This window comes from Budorcas taxicolor, chromosome 2 (genome assembly GCF_023091745.1).
Source record: "Budorcas taxicolor isolate Tak-1 chromosome 2, Takin1.1, whole genome shotgun sequence".
Taxonomy (NCBI): Eukaryota; Metazoa; Chordata; class Mammalia; order Artiodactyla; family Bovidae; genus Budorcas; species Budorcas taxicolor.
In genome coordinates, this window is record NC_068911.1 from 1,781,020 (window position 1) to 1,798,588 (window position 17,569).

A 17,569-nucleotide genomic window follows, 5' to 3' on the forward strand; every position below is an offset into this window, starting at 1 on the left:
CCCGCCCCAGGCTGACCCTCAGGACCCAGGGCCTGTAGCTCGATTGAGCCCGTGTAGCTCAATCGTCTGGTGCAGGTGTGGGTGCCCCGGGGGGGCTGCTTTCAGATGAACGGATGTCATCAGGGTCTCTTCCAGAGGAGGCGACGGGGCAGGCGGGCAGGGAGACTGCATTCTAGGGAGAGAGATCCCCTTCCTCTCCCCCAACGCTGGTTCCAGGGGTCGTTGGGGATGCAGCCGTGTTGAGGATTAGGGCGGACTGAGGGGGGCAGAGGGCCGGGCGCTGCTGGGGGGGAGGGTGGCAGCCACTGGACAGGCCCCAACGCGCTCAGCAGCCACCGCAGCCACGAGGTGCGTGCAGGGCCCCCACTTCACAAGCTGGACTCGGGTGACCGAACATTGACCGCAGATCCACGTCAGAGGCGGGGCCCTCTGACCCCGGACCTCAGGACCCGCACAGACTCTGCAACACGCCAGGGTTCTAACACACCTCCCAGGTCTCATCTCCACGGCCTGCAGCGCTGGGGCAGCCCGGCAGCTGCCGCCCCCGGCCCCAAACCAGGGATCTTGACGCCAGGCCTCTCCACGGCCCCTGTGCTCCTGGATGGCCTCCTGCCCTGAAGGCCTGAGGGCCACCCTCACTCCAGAGCCAAGCCTGGGGACAGGGCCCTTGATCGACCGAGTGAGTAACCAGACTCCGAAGTTAGAAAGGCGGCCGCCCACTCTGACCCCAGATTCTCCCCTCATCCCTCAGCTGAGCCACCGAGGACGGGCCATTAACGGGGGGGGATGCCTGCTCTGGAGGAAGCGCTCACAGCCGAGCTCGTGCGGGTGTCTCACCCGTGACACAGGCTGTGCCACCCACGAGCTCTCGGATGCCGGATGCACGCAGCCCGGCTGTGAGGGGCACCCACTGTGTGCAGACACGGCCTGTTCCCCCGCTGACAGACCCCACAAGCAGGTGGGTGACCCGAGCCACCTGCTGCCCGGGGACCTGCCGTGGACCTGCAAGGCGAGGCCGGGACGTAGGCTTGGGGCAGCGTCCTACAGGCGGAGGGCACCTGGCCCCGGGCGGCCCGGTCCACAGGGGCAGGCCGGGAGCGGCAGAGCCCGCCGAGTGGGCGAGTCCAGGGAGGACCCAGGGGGCGGCCCCTTTGATTCGGGACAGAGTCAGCGTCTTAACCTGCTCCCACGATCCGTGTAGCTCAATCGCTTACATAAATGTGAATGAATAATTCACAAAATGGCTCGGATTAAATAAATAAAAGATAGACCTTCCTCCGTGGAAACAACATCGCTCTGGCCCAGCCTCTCCCAGAGCGAGCAGAGGCCTCCCCTGGAGGGACTGGGGACCCGAGCTTGCGGCACAGTCACAGCTGTCCCACCAGGGCCCAGGCCGGCCTCAGGCCTGACCTGCTGGCGATGGCCACTCTTGGCCGACAGCAGCCAGCAGACAGCGGCTGCCGCGCTCGCTGAGCTCCCGCCCCAGCCCTCACTCCCCCAGACCTCACCCCCGGGCTCGCTGAGCTCCCGCCCCAGCCCTCACTTGCAGGCTGAGCTCCTGCCTGCCCCCCAACTGGCCCTCACCCCAACGAGCTCCCCCAGGCCACTCTGCTGTGCAAGGGATGAAAGCCTCACGCCCAGGCCCTGCCCAGGGCCCCTGGCCTCCCCGTCAGCCTGGGCAGCAGGGGCGGCTGAGAGGGCCCTGAGCTGCGGTGCAGGACCCGCCCGGCCGTCCCGCCCCTCCTTCCCTGCAGCCTTCGGGCAGTCTCCCGAGCTGGGCCTTCCTCCCGACCCCACCAGCGGGCCTGAGCTGTGCCCACGGGCAGCCTGCGCTCAGTCTGGGGAGCCGGCGTCTGAGGGTCCTGGTGAGGGCGTCACCCCGCTCCTGCCCCAGGGGACCCAACTCCCCGGGAGGAGACAGAGCCCAGCTTCAGGCCCACAGGCCCGTTTCAGATGCTCCCTTCCTGAGACGCCCCCAAGATGCTCCCAGGACACACACCCGTGGCGGAGACGGTCTCCCCGCAGGCCCACTGACCAGCACAGCCAGAGAGGGCCTCGCCAGCTCTCTGCGCCTCGTGGGGGGCGGGGCTGTGGGCATCTCTCTCTGGTCCTAGGGGCAGTAAGGAGGTCTCTCTCTGTGCCTGGTGGGGGTGTGAGGGCGTCTCTCTCTGGTCCTGGGGAGAGTGAGGGGGTCTCTCTCTGGTCGTGGGGGAGTGAGGAGGTCTCTCTCTGGTCCTGGGGTAGTGAGGGGGTCTCTCCTGTCCTGGGGGGAGTGAGGGGGTCTCTCTCTGTGCCTGGTGGGGAGAGTGAGGGGGCCTGGCAGTGGAGCTCCCTGCTGAGCCCCCCAACCCCAGCAGATGGGCAGCGGCCCTTCCGGAAAGGGGGTGGGGGCCACACTGGTGTCTGGCAGAGGAGCCTCAGAGGGGGGCCCCGGCCAGCCTCCTACCCCCACCCACCCAGAGAAAGCATCCACCGAAGCACAGCCGGGGTCACTGGATGCGCAGGAGCTTCTGATGTAAGATAAGGATAAGGCAACCTAGACGGATAAGAAACCAGCAACGAGACGGGCCTCACAGCGCCCACAGCGGGGCCCAGGCTCCCGCAGACAGCGGAGAGGGGCTCAGATCGCAGAGGACGCCTCTCAGAGACACGCAAGACAGGCGGGAAAGAGCAAAGACAGGACGCAACCAGCGACCCCGGGGCCCGGCACCGAGCTGGCGGGGACTCTACACGGAGATTTCAGAGGGCGGGCAGGAGAGGACGTCAGGGAGACCACACAGAGGCCTCCGGAAGCAGAGGCCCCGCCTCCCGGCCAGACGGGCGCGGAACACGCCACATCCTGCAGGGAGCAGGAGCTGGATCCACACGAGCTCCGAGTCCCAGGGCCACAGGCAGGACTGACCACCGACCCGAACAGGGGGCCACAAAGCTGTGTGGAAACCGGCTCCCGCCTGGGGCCTGAGGGCAGACGACAGCCTCCGAGAAGCCCCGCCCCGCCGTCCACAGCCCCTGGACACGCAGCGGGCTGGGAACAGCAGGGGAAAGGAGCATGGACGGCGGGGCAGGAGCTGACAGCAGGGGTCGCCGGCCGGGAGGCCAGCCCGCCGTGACGGGCTGCGGTCTAAGCACCAGGCAGCGTGCAGGGCCCGGCACTGCGGGAGTGTGAGGCCCGCGGAGGGCAGAGAGGCAAGCGGAGCCCTGGAGGGGGTGAGACTCGTGTGTCCCCACAGGACGCCAAGTGCTCCAACCGTGAGGAACGTGGCCAGTCACGGGAGGGCCCGCGCCCTTCCCAGGATGCCGCCCAGGCCACAGTCACGGGACGGCCCACGCCCTCCTCAGAGGGCCACTCGCGCCCTTCCCAGGATGCCGCCCAGGCCACAGTCACGGGACGGCCCACGCCCTCCTCAGAGGGCCACTCGCGCCCTTCCCAGGATGCCGCCCAGCCCATCATGGCAGCTGGGGGGCCCCGCCAGGCGCTCCAAAGGGCTTCTGTCCCTGAGACGATGGTGATGGAAGCCCCGGGCAGCTGGGGGCCCCGCCAGGCGCTCCAAAGGGCTTCTGTCCCTGAGACGATGGTGGTGGAAGCCCCGGGCAGCTGGGGGCCCCGCCAGGCGCTCCAAAGGGCTTCTGTCCCTGAGACGATGGTGATGGAAGCCCCGGGCAGCTGGGGGCCCCGCCAGGCGCTCCAAAGGGCTTCTGTCCCTGAGACGATGGTGATGGAAGCCCCGGGCAGCTGGGGGCCCCGGACGGGAGGGGGCGCTGATGGCACCAAGGGTGGCTGGTGCTGAGACCAGCCCCCCAGCGGCCTCCCCACCCTGACTCCGTGAACGGACCCCCGGGCGGGTGGCTGCCACAGCGGGGGGCCCCGAGCTGGCTGGGGACAGGCCCCTGTGGGCTGCGGTGCAAGCTGGGTTCTTGCAGCGATGCTGTTTAGGGCTTGGAAGTAGCTTCTGAAACTGTCCTTTGGGGACTCAGGACAGAATCATTTTTCTTTCTGAACAGTGAATAAAAAACACTTAGGTAATGCTGAGATCTTCAGGGTTTATAGAAGCAACGAAAGGTTGAATTCTTCATTGTTAGAAAGAGCATCTCTCTGTGCAAAAGGGCCAACTCCCAGGACACCCGAGAAACAGCAAGAGGAAGGCCTTCGGGACTGCCTCGTGGTGGTGGGGGGCAGGATGCGGGCTGGGGGGCACCGTCTGCTTTCCAAGAGCCGGGACCGCCAGCTCCCACGCTCACACACAGCCTGTCGCCCCGGGCACAGCAGGGGCAGCCACAGCGGGGGTGACGGCCGCCCAGGTCTGCGCCTGTCACCAGGAGCAGCCTCTGTGGTCCTGCCGCATCCACAGGAGGCGGGGAGCACGGCCTGCTCTGCGATGGGGAGGCCAAGGCTGGGGACAGGGGCGGACCGGCTCTCCCGAATGCCCTGGCTGGCGGCTCAGACAGAGGGTGTCCACCCGGGGAGCAGGGCTCTGGACGCTCGGCTTCGAGCCTCTGCAGGCCGTGAGCACCGCTGGCTCTGCTCAGGCCCCGCGCGGGGCCACTGCCAGGGCTGAATTATTCATGTCTGGGAATGCCTAAACTAGTTCAGTTTTACATTTTAAAATATTTAATAATTAGGCATTAAATATTGATGCCATTTTATTAGCCACCATGGGAGCCGGCGCTGCAGGGCTGGGACTGGGTGAGTGCCCCGGCCCCGCAGGCCACCTGGAGTGGGGAGCTGGTGGGGCGTCTGTGGGCGCCGAGCTCCATGAATGGGGTTCCTTCACGGCGGGGCAGGGCCTGCCCCCCGAGAGGGCAGAGCCTCCTGCTGGGGGAGGAGGGGAGGGGAGATGGCAGAGAAGCCCGCATGGTCCCTAGGTGCTGAGGGGCTCGCGGCCAGCCTGGCAGCTCCGCGGTCCCACGCTCCCCTCCCGACACAGCGCCCAGGCCGGACACCTTTCCAGGTGTCCGGGCACGCCGGGCACACCATCCCCACTGCTGGCTTCAGCCACAGGAGGCCGGGACCTGGACTTGCTGGCCAGAGCCTCCTGCCGCCAGAGGGCCCCGAACAGTCTCTCCGCCATGAGTCTGGGCCCCCCGTGGGGCCGGAAATTGCACGTTTCACGCGAGAAATGAGACGCGGCCCTGGAATTACATGCAGATGAGCAGCCCGCGTGCCCACCGCCAGGCTGCCTGGCAGACGCCGCCCTGGTGAGCGCGGTGCTGGCTTTCAAACAGGCCTCGCTGTGTGGCTAACTGCTCAGTTGGCCAGCAGCTTGTCACCTCGCTCAGAAATGACCTGGAAAGACACCAGCAGTCACAGCCCACCAGATTGAGGGGTGGGAGAGTCCCAGGGTGACGGGCGGGCGCAGATGCGGTGCCACACCCCCGGGGAGCCAGCCCCCCTCACCGCCGAGACAAGCCAGCAGGGGCCCGTGGGGTGGCCTGTCCCCCGGCCCGCGCCGTGCCAAGCGCTGACCCGCCAGCTCCTTCGGGAACAGAAGGCCACAGCCTGCCCCCTGGACCCACACAGCCCTGGGCGGGGTAGACGTGGGGTCAGGCCCAGGGGCCAGCGTGCTGCTCAGCGCCACCCAGACAGAGAGCAGGGGAGCCGGGGGGGACCCCAGACGGCCCCGGCAGAGCCAGCCCTGCGGTGAGGACCACCCTGTGTCCATGCTGCCTTGGCACAAGGCTGGTCCCCTGCCGAGGCCCCAGCACAGCCTCTGGGGGCCCCGTGCTTGGTGGGGTTCCCCTCGTGGAACTCGCCGACCTCTGACAACTTATTTACCTACTTGGTTGTCGACCAACCACATCTCCCATCTGAAGCCCCCAGGGGGGGACCTGGGTGCACGGCTCGTGACTGCCGCTCATCCAGCCAGCCGAGGCTCCCTCCGCACGCACCAGCTGGTCTCAGGTTTTGGAAGCACCCCATGAAGCATCACCACACGCACCCCCACCTCACGGGCAGGGAAACGGGCTCCGGCAGTCACAAGCAAAGCGCCTGGAGATACGCTCGTGTGCTGACAGGTGTGCGCACACACACACACGCTCTTCTGCACACATTCACACACCTGCCGGGGCCCGAGACCACCTGGAGGGCAAGCACCTTCGACCCCCGAGACGGAGCGTGAGAACATGCTGGCTGACACACATTTCCAGTGGCTTCCCTGCAGGCTGCCCGCCAGAGGTGAGGACCCTGGGGAGCAGAGGATGACGGGGCCCTGGGCTGCTGGCTCGGGTGGGGAGGAGCCCAGGGCGGTGGTTGTGAGCTGCTGGCAAGCAGGCACTGTCCCGAGTCGGGGGGCGCTTCCAGGAGGCTCTGGCTCTGTCCACCCCGCGCTGCATGTATTAATTAACTCCCGGTGGTGGGCTCACAGAACATGAACTCCCCGGAAGGCGAGCTCCCTCTCGGAGACAAAAGTCTTCCGGGGCTCATCTCTTATTGACTGAGCTATTTGCCAGTCAATCTGTCTGCTTTGGGCAAGACGAGAGTTTAAATCGTCTTTCTCCTTTCGAGGCAAGGCAGTTTATTAAAGCTGCCGACGGCTGCAGCGAGGTCTCACCGCCAAACTGCAGGGACCCCCTCAGACGGCACGGGAGCAGAAAGAAAGCCTCGGATCTAGCTGGCCACAGCCTCGGGAAGCAGCGGACGGGGCAGGGACAGCCAGCGTGGTCTGCGGGGCCAGGCCTGGGAGAGCACCAGGAAGATGGGCTCCAGCCGAGGGGTGACCACACGGAAGCTCCGCCTGTGAGGAGGAGCGAACCCGATGCACACGCCCGCCGGCAGAGGGGGAAGGAGGCGGCCCGGCGGTCCTGCAGCCCCTCTTGGCCTGGACGGCCCCGGTCAGAGATCACAAGTGCCCAACGCAGCAGGCGTGCCAGCTCGGGAACAGCCTCTGCCCGGGATGGAAGCGGAAGCTCAGAGGGGCCAAGGGAGTTACCCGAGGACACACAGCAGTCGGCGGCTGTCAGGACCAGAATCTAGGCTGCATGAACTCTGCTCCTGGCCCAGGGAGTGGGGCTTGGGCCGACCACCAACAACGTGACAGCACGCACGTGGCTCCCCCGCAAGAGCCCAGACGTGACGCACGTGGCTCCGCCCGCCCCCCTCAGAGTCCAGACGTGACGCACGTGCCTTCCCCTCCCCCGCAGGGTCCAGACATGATGCACGTGGCTTCCCCTCCCCTTGCAGAGTCCAGACGTGACGCCCAGCTGAGAGCCAAAGAATTGATGCTTTTGAACTGTGGTTTTGGAGAAGACTCTTAAGAGTCCCTTGGACTCAAGGAGATCCAACCAGTCCATTCTAAAGGAGATCAGCCCTGGGATTTCCTTGGAAGAAATGATGCTAAAGCTGAAACTCCAGTACTTTGGCCACCTCATGTGAAGAGTTGACTCACTGGAAGAGACTCTGATGCTGGGAGGGATTGGGGGCAGGAGGAGAAGGGGACGACAGAGGATGAGATGGCTGGATGGCATCACCAACTCGATGGACGTTGAGTCTGAGTGAACTCCAGGAGTTGGTCATGGACAGGGAGGCCTGGCGTGCTGTGATTCATGGGGTCACAAAGAGTCGGACACGACTGAGTGACTGAACGTCCCGGAGCCAGATTGTCGGGACTGCTGCACAACACCCGCTGTTTACTGGAAACACCTGCTCAGGTAGAACAGGGGACGACTGGGCGTTCTTTCCAAAGACCATCAGAAGAGCGCAAGGTTCACAGCAAAATGACTGGAGGTGACAAAGACTGCCTGCAAACCGAGCCGCGCCGCCCCCCAGCATCAACGCCCTCCAGAGCGGGCACGCGTCATGAGCCTGCCCGGAAGCCACGAGCCCTACAGGCACTGCTGCCGTGCCGCTCACCTGGGGGCCGTCCGCCTGTGGGCCTGCCCGAACGTGTAACGGCGAACATGCAGCCTCCCAGCGGTGCAGAGGACAGCGTCCTTGCCCTGAACGCTCCCTGGGCTCCACCTCGCCCCCTCAACGCCCCTCATCCTCCCGTCTCCACCGCTCCACCCTCCCTAGACCATCGTGCCACCAGTCACGAGGTCTGTGGTCTTTCCCGACCGGCTCCTTGCACTCAGTCATGGGTGTGGAAGTTTCCTCCGTGTCCTTCTCGTGACTTGGCAGCTCTTTTGTTCTTGGTGTTGAATGATGCTCCCTGTCTGGATGGAGCGCGCTGTACACCCTGGTCGCCTCCTGAAGGCCTTCTCGCCGGCCTCCAGGCTGTGGCACTTGCGCGTTTTCATGTGGACCTATACGTGTCCTGCTCCTCCAGGCGAACGCTGAGGGGTGTGGCGGCTGGGTCATCCGGTCACTCCATAAGAAAACACCAAACTGGCTTCCAGCCTGGCTGCGCCATCCCGCGTCCCCACCAGCCACGAACGGAGTTCCCGCTGCTCGCCAGCATTCGGTGACGGCAGTGAGGGGCCTGGGTCGTCCTCACGGGTTTGGGGACTCTTGCTGTAGCCTGGAGAAGTCAGTTCTGACTCCACTAATCCCACGATGCCCAGGAGACAGCTCGTGGAGGAGTCCCATAAAGAGCCAGGAGCCGGGGAGAGGGGGGTGCCGGGACCCCACAGACACTGCAGACACACGCCCTGCGGGGCTGCTCCTGCCCAGACAGCCTGATTGCCCAGGAACGTCCCCACTGCCCATGTTTTGAGCAGGCTGCCTCGCCTGGCCGCTCGCGCTGTTTCCAACGTGGAGAACAGGGCTAGGTGGGGGCGCTGGGCTGCTGACGATGCCGGGGTCTTGCCCTTGGATGGCATCAGGTCTGCCCGTGGCCGGGGACAGGGTGGGGCCACCAGGGACTTGCTCACGGGCAGCAGGAGGCAGAGGGGCCACAGCTGCTGCAGCGGGGGTTCGCTTGCCCCTCCCTCGGCCTGTCTGCCTGCAAACCAGAGATTAAATTACACGACTCCCTTACAACTCCAATTAAGCACCTAATTGATGGTGTTGCCCTTTATTACCTGACACCAAGAGCAAACAAACAGTGCAGAGAGCGCAGCTTGGGACGCGCAGTGATTAAAGCGCCACCAGCTTCCGCACAGAGCCTGCCTGGGAGCGGCCGACGAGGGCGGCTCCCCGCACCCCCCAGCGGGCCACGAGGGCGGCTCTCTGCACCCCCCAGCGGGCCACGAGGGCGGCTCCCCGCACCCCGCAGCGGGCCACGAGGGCGGCTCCCTGCACCCCCCGGCGGGCCACGAGGGCGGCTCTCTGCACCTCCCAGCAGGCTGACCTGGCGCCACCCCCGCCGGGTGCACCTGGGCTCAGGGGCTCTGCTGACATCCAGGCTCCTGGGGGGCTCTTTTTCGGCTCTGGAGAAGCCATGTTGGAGGCGGTAACCACCGCCTAGCAGCTCTGGGCAGAGTGCCCACCCTCGGGCCCCTGGCTCTTGGGCCCGTGTCCCTGAGAAGGTGCACACCCTGCCAGGAGGTGGAGGGGTGTGACCCCAAGCCCTCGCCCTCGCCCTTGCCCTCCACTCCCACCCTTGGCTTCCGGCTCTTCTCTGGGGCTTGGGTCCTGCCTCCAAAGTAGATGCCTCACTGGAGCCATAGGTCACCTGCTGTTAGTGTGTTGGGGGAGCTGCTGGGCAAACGATTCTCAAGCTGTTTCTGTTTTTCCAGCAGAGGTGACCCCGGGAGAACCGCAAGAATGGAAGAAGCAGCAGGCAGGCCTGGGGCCGGGGGCTGGGGGCGCAGGGAGCCGCACGGGCCCCCGACGGAGGAAGGCGGCCTGGACCCACGTTTCCCGACATGGCCCGGCAGCAGACAGTGGCCAGGAGTGGGGCGGGGGTAGAGACACATGTCCCGGGACCCGAGCCTGCAGAGGGGCTCCAAGGACCCAGGGGTGCCCCGGCCTGGCCCCTCGGTCCCACAGGCCTGGCACTCCCCAACCTGTCCAGAGACACGGGATGCAACGAAGCTGAAAACTCACCCACCAAACTAATTTATATCTTTAAAGCAGTGTCACTGGCTTCCCTGGTGGTGCAGAGGTTAAAGCGTCTGCCCGCAGTGTGGGAGACCTGGGTTCGATCCCTGGGTCGGGAAGATCCCCTGGAGAAGGAAATGGCAACCCACTCCAGTATTCTTGCCTGGAGAATCCCATGGACGGAGGAGCCTAGTGGGCTACGGTCCACGGGGTCGCAAAGAGTCGGACACAACTGAGCGACTTCACTTCACTTCAAAGCAGTGTCAATAAAAACCAAAACCTCAACGGCTTTTCTTGACCTTGACAAAACATTTCTGAAATTCATTTAGAATAATAAACAAGCTAAAGAAATCTAAATGAAAGGAAAGAAAAGGGAAAAGCCGTGCTCTACACCAGATATGCCAGCATACTTTCTGTTATAATTACTAAAGATGTGGAACAGAAAAATGAAATAAACGCCCAGAAGCCATGGAATAAAGACAAAGAAAAATAAAGACACATTATAAACCTACAGGGCAAGGAACGATTAGCTGATGGACGGCACCCGGGCAGCCGTCTGTGATCAGGAGAAAGATCGACTGAGGCCTTCACCTTATGCCACATCCCAAAATACGTTCCAAGCAGATCAGATCTTTAAATATAAAATACAACCCAAAAAGTCACAGAAGAAAATAGAATTTATCAAATCAATAAGGAACTTTCTAAGCTTAAATGGAATAAACCAATGAAACTCCAGAATAAGTTAACACTTTCTATACAAAATAATCACAAAGAAAAACAAGAAGGTAAGCTTCTGTACAAACTGAGCAGAAGAAGAGATAAAGGAGCTCTGGTTGTGATAAGACCATTTGGAAAAGAAGTAAAAACCGTTTCCTTATTAGCAATCAAGTGAGATGCCGTTTCTATTAAAAAGTCCTAAGCGTGCAGTGGTCGACCCTCTGGGTGCACACCTGCAGGGTCTAGCCAGCCGCAGGCGTCTGCGCGCCCCGCACTGCGTCCCGTGCTGCCCCTCCCGGCATGCCCACCACAGGGCCTGGCGCCCTGGGGACCTCGAAGCCTCTCCCACACGCGGCCCCTGAGCCTTTACGGAGCCCAGGACGCTGGTCATCGGCCGTCTCCATGCTGAGCGGCAGGGCAGCGGCTGCACCGGGGGGTCTGTCTGCTCACTGGTTCAAGGTCATCTGCGTGCTTATTAACAGCTCTGGTGACCGTGAGTTATCCTCACTGGATTCCGGCCACAGGTTCACAAGTTCCAGGTCTGGGAAAGAGGAAGGAAGGCGCCGACCTCCAAGCAGGGAACGGCCGGCCGCCAGCCAGGAGACGCACTCGCGCGGGCAGACGGGATAAGCAGCCAGGGACACAGAGCTGACCGCCCACGGTAACCGCGGCCTGGGGCCAGCCCGGGCCGCAGGGACAGCTTCCGGACGGGGAGTCTCCCGCGCCTGAACGCAGCCTGCCTCTTCCTTTATTAGAAGCCCCCTGACTCCTTGCTCAATGCACAGCCGTTTTCAGCACACAGACCTTTGATGCGCTTTGTTAGAATTATACTCAGGACTCTCATTCTGGGAGAGTGAGCAGGGATGGCATAATGTCTTAGGGTTTAGCTTCCCTAACTGCTCACAGATGCCATATTCGCGTTACACCCACGGATCGTGTAAGTGAACTCAGCAAGGTTGCAGGACATGATGGGATTCCCGGATGGCACTAATATTAGGTCAAGAACCCACCTGCCAACAGAGGAGACGAAAGAGACGTGGGTTTGGGTTCGACCCCCGGGTCGGGAAGATCCCCTGGAGGAGGGCATGGCAACCCTCTCCAGCGTTCTCCCCGGGGAAGCCCATGGACAGAGGAGCCTGGCAGGCTAAGGTCCAAAGGGCCACAAAGAGTGGGGCACGACCGAGCAACTGAGCACGCACACAGGATGTAGGACCAACACACAGAAATCAACAATGAACTCCCTGCGCTCTTCTAAAACCTTCTTGGGCTTGTCTGTGTAGACAAACACGCCATCTGCAGAGAGGAAATGCCATGCATGCCTTTCAGACAACAGGGCAACAGGAGACGCTCAGACCAAGACGAGCAGAGACGCCAGGACTACTGCGGAAACAGCAAGCTGAACTCAGCAACACACGGAAAGAAAAATATACCACAGACAAGGGCGGTTTACACCTGGAATGCAGGGCTGGTTCAACACGTTAGTAAAAAACTTTCACAGTAACCCACCACACTGACAGTCTATGGAAGAAAAACCAGATGAGCCTATAAGTGATGCAGAAAAGCATTTGAAAAAACTCAACACCTAACGTGACAAACGCTCTCGGCGGACAGACTAGACAGGAACAAGCAAGGGCATCCGCAAAGAGCCCAGAGCTGACCGCGCCCCCTGGACCAGGAGCAGGGCCAGTGCCCACGCCGACCTCTGCGGCTTGGCACCATCATCAAGTCCCGGCTGCGCGGCAACAGGGAGAGAACGTGCGACGCGAGGCGTCAGGCCCACAGGAACAAACGCGACAGGCCCTGCTCACAGCCGACGCGCCAGCAGGCAACGGAAGCCAAACCCTCCCAGCGCTGCCTGACCTTAGCGAGGCCACGGGCTGCAAGCCCAACGCAAAATCAGCCGTGTCTCCGCATCACTGTTGATCTTAGTCACACCCCGCTCCTTCTGGCCCCATGGACTGCAGTCCACCAGGCTCCTCTGTCCATGGGGTTTTCCGGGCAAGAATGCTGGAGAGGCTTGCCATTTCCTTCTCCACAAGCACACAACAACGGAAACGACCAAGAAAAACACGCACTGAGGGTAACTAAAAACTAACAAAAATGAAACACACACGAGTCTGTTTCTAACAAAACACGTAACTGGTATGTGCGCTGAAAACCACAAGATGCTGATGAACGAGCTCGAAGAAGGCCTGAGTCAGTGGAGAGACACTGGCTCTGGACTGGGAAGGCTCATCCCGGTAACGATATGGATTCTCCTCAAACTGACTACAGAGTCAGTGGATTCCCCATGTAAAGTTCACCAGGATTCCTGCAGATACAGACACGCTGATCCCAAAGCTCAACAGAAAGGCAACAGAAACAGGGCTGCCAGACGCTGTTGAAAAAACAGCATAAAGTGGGAGGGATCACGCCGCCGACCTTAAGACTTGCCATCCAGCCACCAAGACTCTGGGGACGCTCGGGCCAGCAACCGGGAGGAGACAGGACCGCGGCATCCGTCAGCTGACATGGCCAACGTACAGAGGCGACTGACGGAGGCATGACACCATCTCAACACGTGATGCTGGAGTATCTGGACATTTACAGGAGAAAGTCCCCCAGACAAACAAAAAAAAGAACCTCAACCTGAATCTCACATTACAGGAAAACCTAACAACATGGGTCACAGATTTCAATGCAGAATTAAAAGACTTGAGAGAGAAAACATGAGGAAAAAGCGTCTTGACTTGGGTTTGCCAAAGTCCCTAGATCTGACTCCTGGAAGAGAACCGATCACCAGAGCTCATCTGAGTTATCAGTGTCTGCTCTGAGAAAGACTCTGCTAGGAAACGCAACCTCCAAACTTGAGCCAAAGACGAAAAATGGACAAAAGCTTGAGCCCCCACCCACCCGAGGGGATACAGGAGGGGCTAACGTGAAACAAATGCTGCTCAACATCTTCACACATCAGGAGAACGCCAGTCACACCACGGTGGGCCTCCACTGCGCACACCTGGGAATGACTGAAGGGCCCAGTGCTGGCGGGACGTGGGGCCACAGAGCCCCCGTGGGGCCAGCAGGGGTGTGGAACCACAGCCAGCCTCGAGGTTCACAGCGCATGGACCACGTGACCCAGTGATCCAACTCCGGTGTTCACACAAAGAAACGCAAGAATGCTCACAGGAACCGGCACAGTTACTTCCTGCCTTCACTTTCCAGGTTTGGTCATGGTCTGGGTGTGTCTGACCCACCCTCTGTGGGCTCGGGTTCCACGTTAGCTCCGTCCGAAGCCACCACAGTGCCTTTCAGATCCACCTTCGTGCTGCTTGGGCATTTGAAGGCCCCAGCAGGCCTCCCTCCCGCCTGCTGCAAGGCCGGGAGGTGAAGGATGCCAGCGACAAGGCCGACGCAGCTCTGCCGGGGCGGGGCGGGCGAACAGGGAAGGGCTGCGCGGGAGGGACACGGTTCTTGTCTCCGCTTCCCACTTCCTGCAGCCTTCCTGGCTGTTCAGAGGCAGCCCCTCCAGCTGAGAACCAGCGGGAAAGTGCAGGCAAGGCTCTTCTTGCTACAGGCTGGGGGCTCTCCCTGCTCCCCGAAGGCTCTAGGTGCTCAGAGGCCAGCTCCTGTCGAGCACGGCTCTCTGACCCAGGTTACACCCACCTCTACGCCTCAGGCAGCCAGACCAGTGGCCACAGGTAGCCCTGAGTCCATCAGTGCGTGCTGGGGCCGAGCCATGTGGAGCCTCAGCGCCCTCACAGGTGACCCGAGGCTGCCTGGGCCCTGTGCTCAGCACTGTGACGCCCCGGCCGGTGCTAATCCAGGCTGGTGGCTCTGGCCAGGGGCCCCTCGGGCCGCCCCCCACCCCCGGGCAGCCCCGTCCTCCCACTGCGGGGCGGGCGCCGGCTGAAGTGGGAAAGGGGGTCAACCTTGGTCTGCAGAGAGAGACAGAGCAGACGGCACGGCTGCAGGCCGGCCTGTGGCCGCCTCCCTGTGGTGGCCTCTTCCCTGGGCAGAGCGAGCGGGGCTCCAAGGAGGGGCCCAGGCACAGCCCTCTCCAGGGACCCCGTGGGATTAGCGGCACAGTCAGGCAGGGACAAATCTGATCACCTCCTGTGCATTGCTCTGACAAGATTAGGTATTTTAATATTAATGCATTACCTAATTAAGCACCAATTAGTAATCTCTCTGGCCCAGGCTGGGTGGGTGGGGAGCCATGGGAGGAGCTGAGCCAGCTCCGGCAGGGGAGGGGAGAAGGGGTTCAGGCTCCCGCCGACCAAGGGCCATGCTCCTGGCAGGGGCTGTCCTAAGGCCGAGGTCCAGGAACAGCTGGCTACAGGCTCCCGAACCTGTCGTGGTGTGGTCACCCGCGGCTGGGCGGCTGCCCCGCATCGTCCCTCCTGGACCCCAGGGCGGCTCCTGGTGCGAGGGAGCCGGGGCACCTCCACTGCGGGGCTGCCCCCATCCTGGCTGCCAGGCGTCACCATGGAGACCACGCCCACCTACACGACCCTCAGGGCAACTGCAGGCCAAGCGCCATGTACACAGCAGATGAGCCCATCCGGGGTGTGGGGCTGTCCCGCAGGCCACGGGGAAGGCGGGGAGGGCCCTTCTGTCCGTGACGAGACTCTGGAGGTTAGGGCATCCATGTACTGAGATTTCTACGGCTGGAGGGAGGTCACAGGTCAGAGCCTGGCTGCCTGGCCCTGTTGCTGGGGTCCATGGCGCCGAGGCGGACGTGGACGGCCCAGGAGGGAGTTTGCTGAGCTGTGACTCTGCTGACCACGTGAAGCCTGGCCAGGCTCCGACAGCACGCTCCGTGCACAGGCCGGCCACCCATTCAGCTGCTCAGTGCCCCCACCATCTGTCCTCTGGGAGCGTAGAAGCCACCACCGAGGCGCCGGCGTTCTCACGGCTCCCGGGGACCTGGAGCAGCGCCCGCGGGCCCAGCGCCAGAGCTGCCGCTGAGAAGGGACGTCTGGTGATCCCTGGCCCGTGACCCACTTTTCCAGTGTGTGGGGGGCTTTCTGCCACCACGGGCCCTGCCCAGTACCGCCCCCGGAAAGGCACTCCCTCCGTGCTGTGGATGGTCCTCAGCACGTGTGCGGCCTGTCCTCCTGGCCTCCGCGGAGCAGCCAGGCCTGAGACGTGGGCCCCGCGGGCTGCCGGGTGCACGACTTGCCTCACCGTTTCCTCCTGTTTCCCATCTCACTGTCTTGTTCCTCCGCTTTCAGACTTTCTCAGTTTTATCTTAAAAATCCCTCTTTAGACCATCATTTAACTCTCTGACATTCCTGACGTCCTGAAGTCCGTCGTTTCCCATTCTGGAACACTTGGAAGGCTCTTGTCCATGTGCTGCTGTTCAAAGTCCCTCCTAGTCTCCGAGGACATGCCTTCAGGAAGTCTCCATCCCTCTGACGGCCTGTGTCCTCCAGGCGCACCTTCCCGCTTGCCTGCTCTGCACCCCCACACACGCCAGCCAGCCCTGGTCACAGACAGCACTGGGCTCTGCCGGCCGGCCAGCTCAGCTCAAGGGCTGCTGAGCAGCAACCAAGCACCTGAATGGGCTCCAGGTTCAGCGCCTTCACATCTCCTCAGGTCCATCAGGCTCCTGGGGGTAAAAGGGGCGGGGGTGAGGCCCCTGGGATTCTGAGCCAGCAGGTCTGAGATGGGGCCCAGGGACCTGCATCTCCACACGTGCCTGGGGAAGTGCTCTGATCTGACTTTGCTGGGAGAGAGGCTGCAGCCCGCAGATAGAGCCGAGTGAAGGCCTGAGGTCGGTGGGGCTCTCGGTTACACCTCGGGCAAGCGTCCTTGCTGCTCCTGAGCTTGGCAGTCATGCCCCCTCCCCCAGCGCCACTTGATGCCAATTCCCGGCCTTTGGGGAGGGTCGTGGCATCACTCAGCCTGGTTCCGGCCACGACGACAGCTGCCTGGAGTTCCTCTTCCTAAGTCACACACCATTAAACCATCTGCCCACCGGCTGTCCCAACTGCAGAGGTCTGTGGTGGTCCCGCTCTCCGTGGGGCCTCGGGGAGCACGGCAGAGCAGGGGCCCAGGTCCAACCGGCCGTCTGCCCGGACACCCACAGTGCCCTTGGGCGCGTACTGGGTGCCCCGGGAGGCTCCGAGCAGCTGCGTCCCCACAGCTGAGCACGCCAGAGCGACAGACTTGAGGAGTAAATGTTCTGTCGCGTCAGACGGTGTGAGTCCTTGTGCAGAATGAAGAGCAACCTTGAGCGCCCGAGTCTGCATTCCCAGCTCCTGAACTCGGCAAGGACACGGGTGACTTGCGAAGCGGGGCTGGAGGAGCCGGGGCGAACAGGAGCACGGGCCGAGACCACACTCGGCTGCCGGCCTGCTGAGGACCCTGTGGGAGGCCTCGCCCGGCTCTCAGGGCCGGGAAGCTCACCCTGGGCCACAGGGACCCCCTCACAGCGGTCTTTGCGGCTGAGCTGTGGTTTGGCCCCAGAATCACCTGGGCAGCACACCAGGGCAGCCAGTGCCAGCCTCCTGAAGACAAGACAGGAGAGGCAGGTGGGAGCAGGAGGGTGTGCACCTCCCACAACACCCACGGTCCCTGTCCGCCAGCCCCGCACCAGGTCGCGGGAAAGCGGCTGAAGGGCGGGTGCGGCCTGGGGAGCCAGGGTCTCAGAGGGGCCAGCAGACCCGCACTTCAGGGTCCCCACTGAACCGGGAGGCACATGGACCCCCGCCTCACAGGGGACCCTGGGCCGACAGGCGTGGGACAAGGACCACCTGGGACACCCTGGGGACAGGGAGCACGCGGAGCGCAGCCCCACAGGACGGCCAGGCTCGCTCCAGTCACGGCCGCGGCTGACTGAGGCCTACAGGCCCGCAGGCCGGTGCTGGGCCTGACTCCCACCTCCACGGGCTCACGGGACAGTGATCAGAAAGGCTGGTTGCACGCCGAGGTAGAGAGTGGGAGCTTGCAGGC

The 17,569-nt window shown here is 62.8% G+C and overlaps 1 protein-coding gene across 2 annotated transcripts in view; it reads right to left on the reverse strand.

The window, feature by feature from the left end:
* MAD1L1 (mitotic arrest deficient 1 like 1) overlaps positions 1-17,569 on the reverse strand; it is a 238,344-nt gene that overhangs the window by 23,487 nt on the left and 197,288 nt on the right. The window lies entirely within an intron of this gene.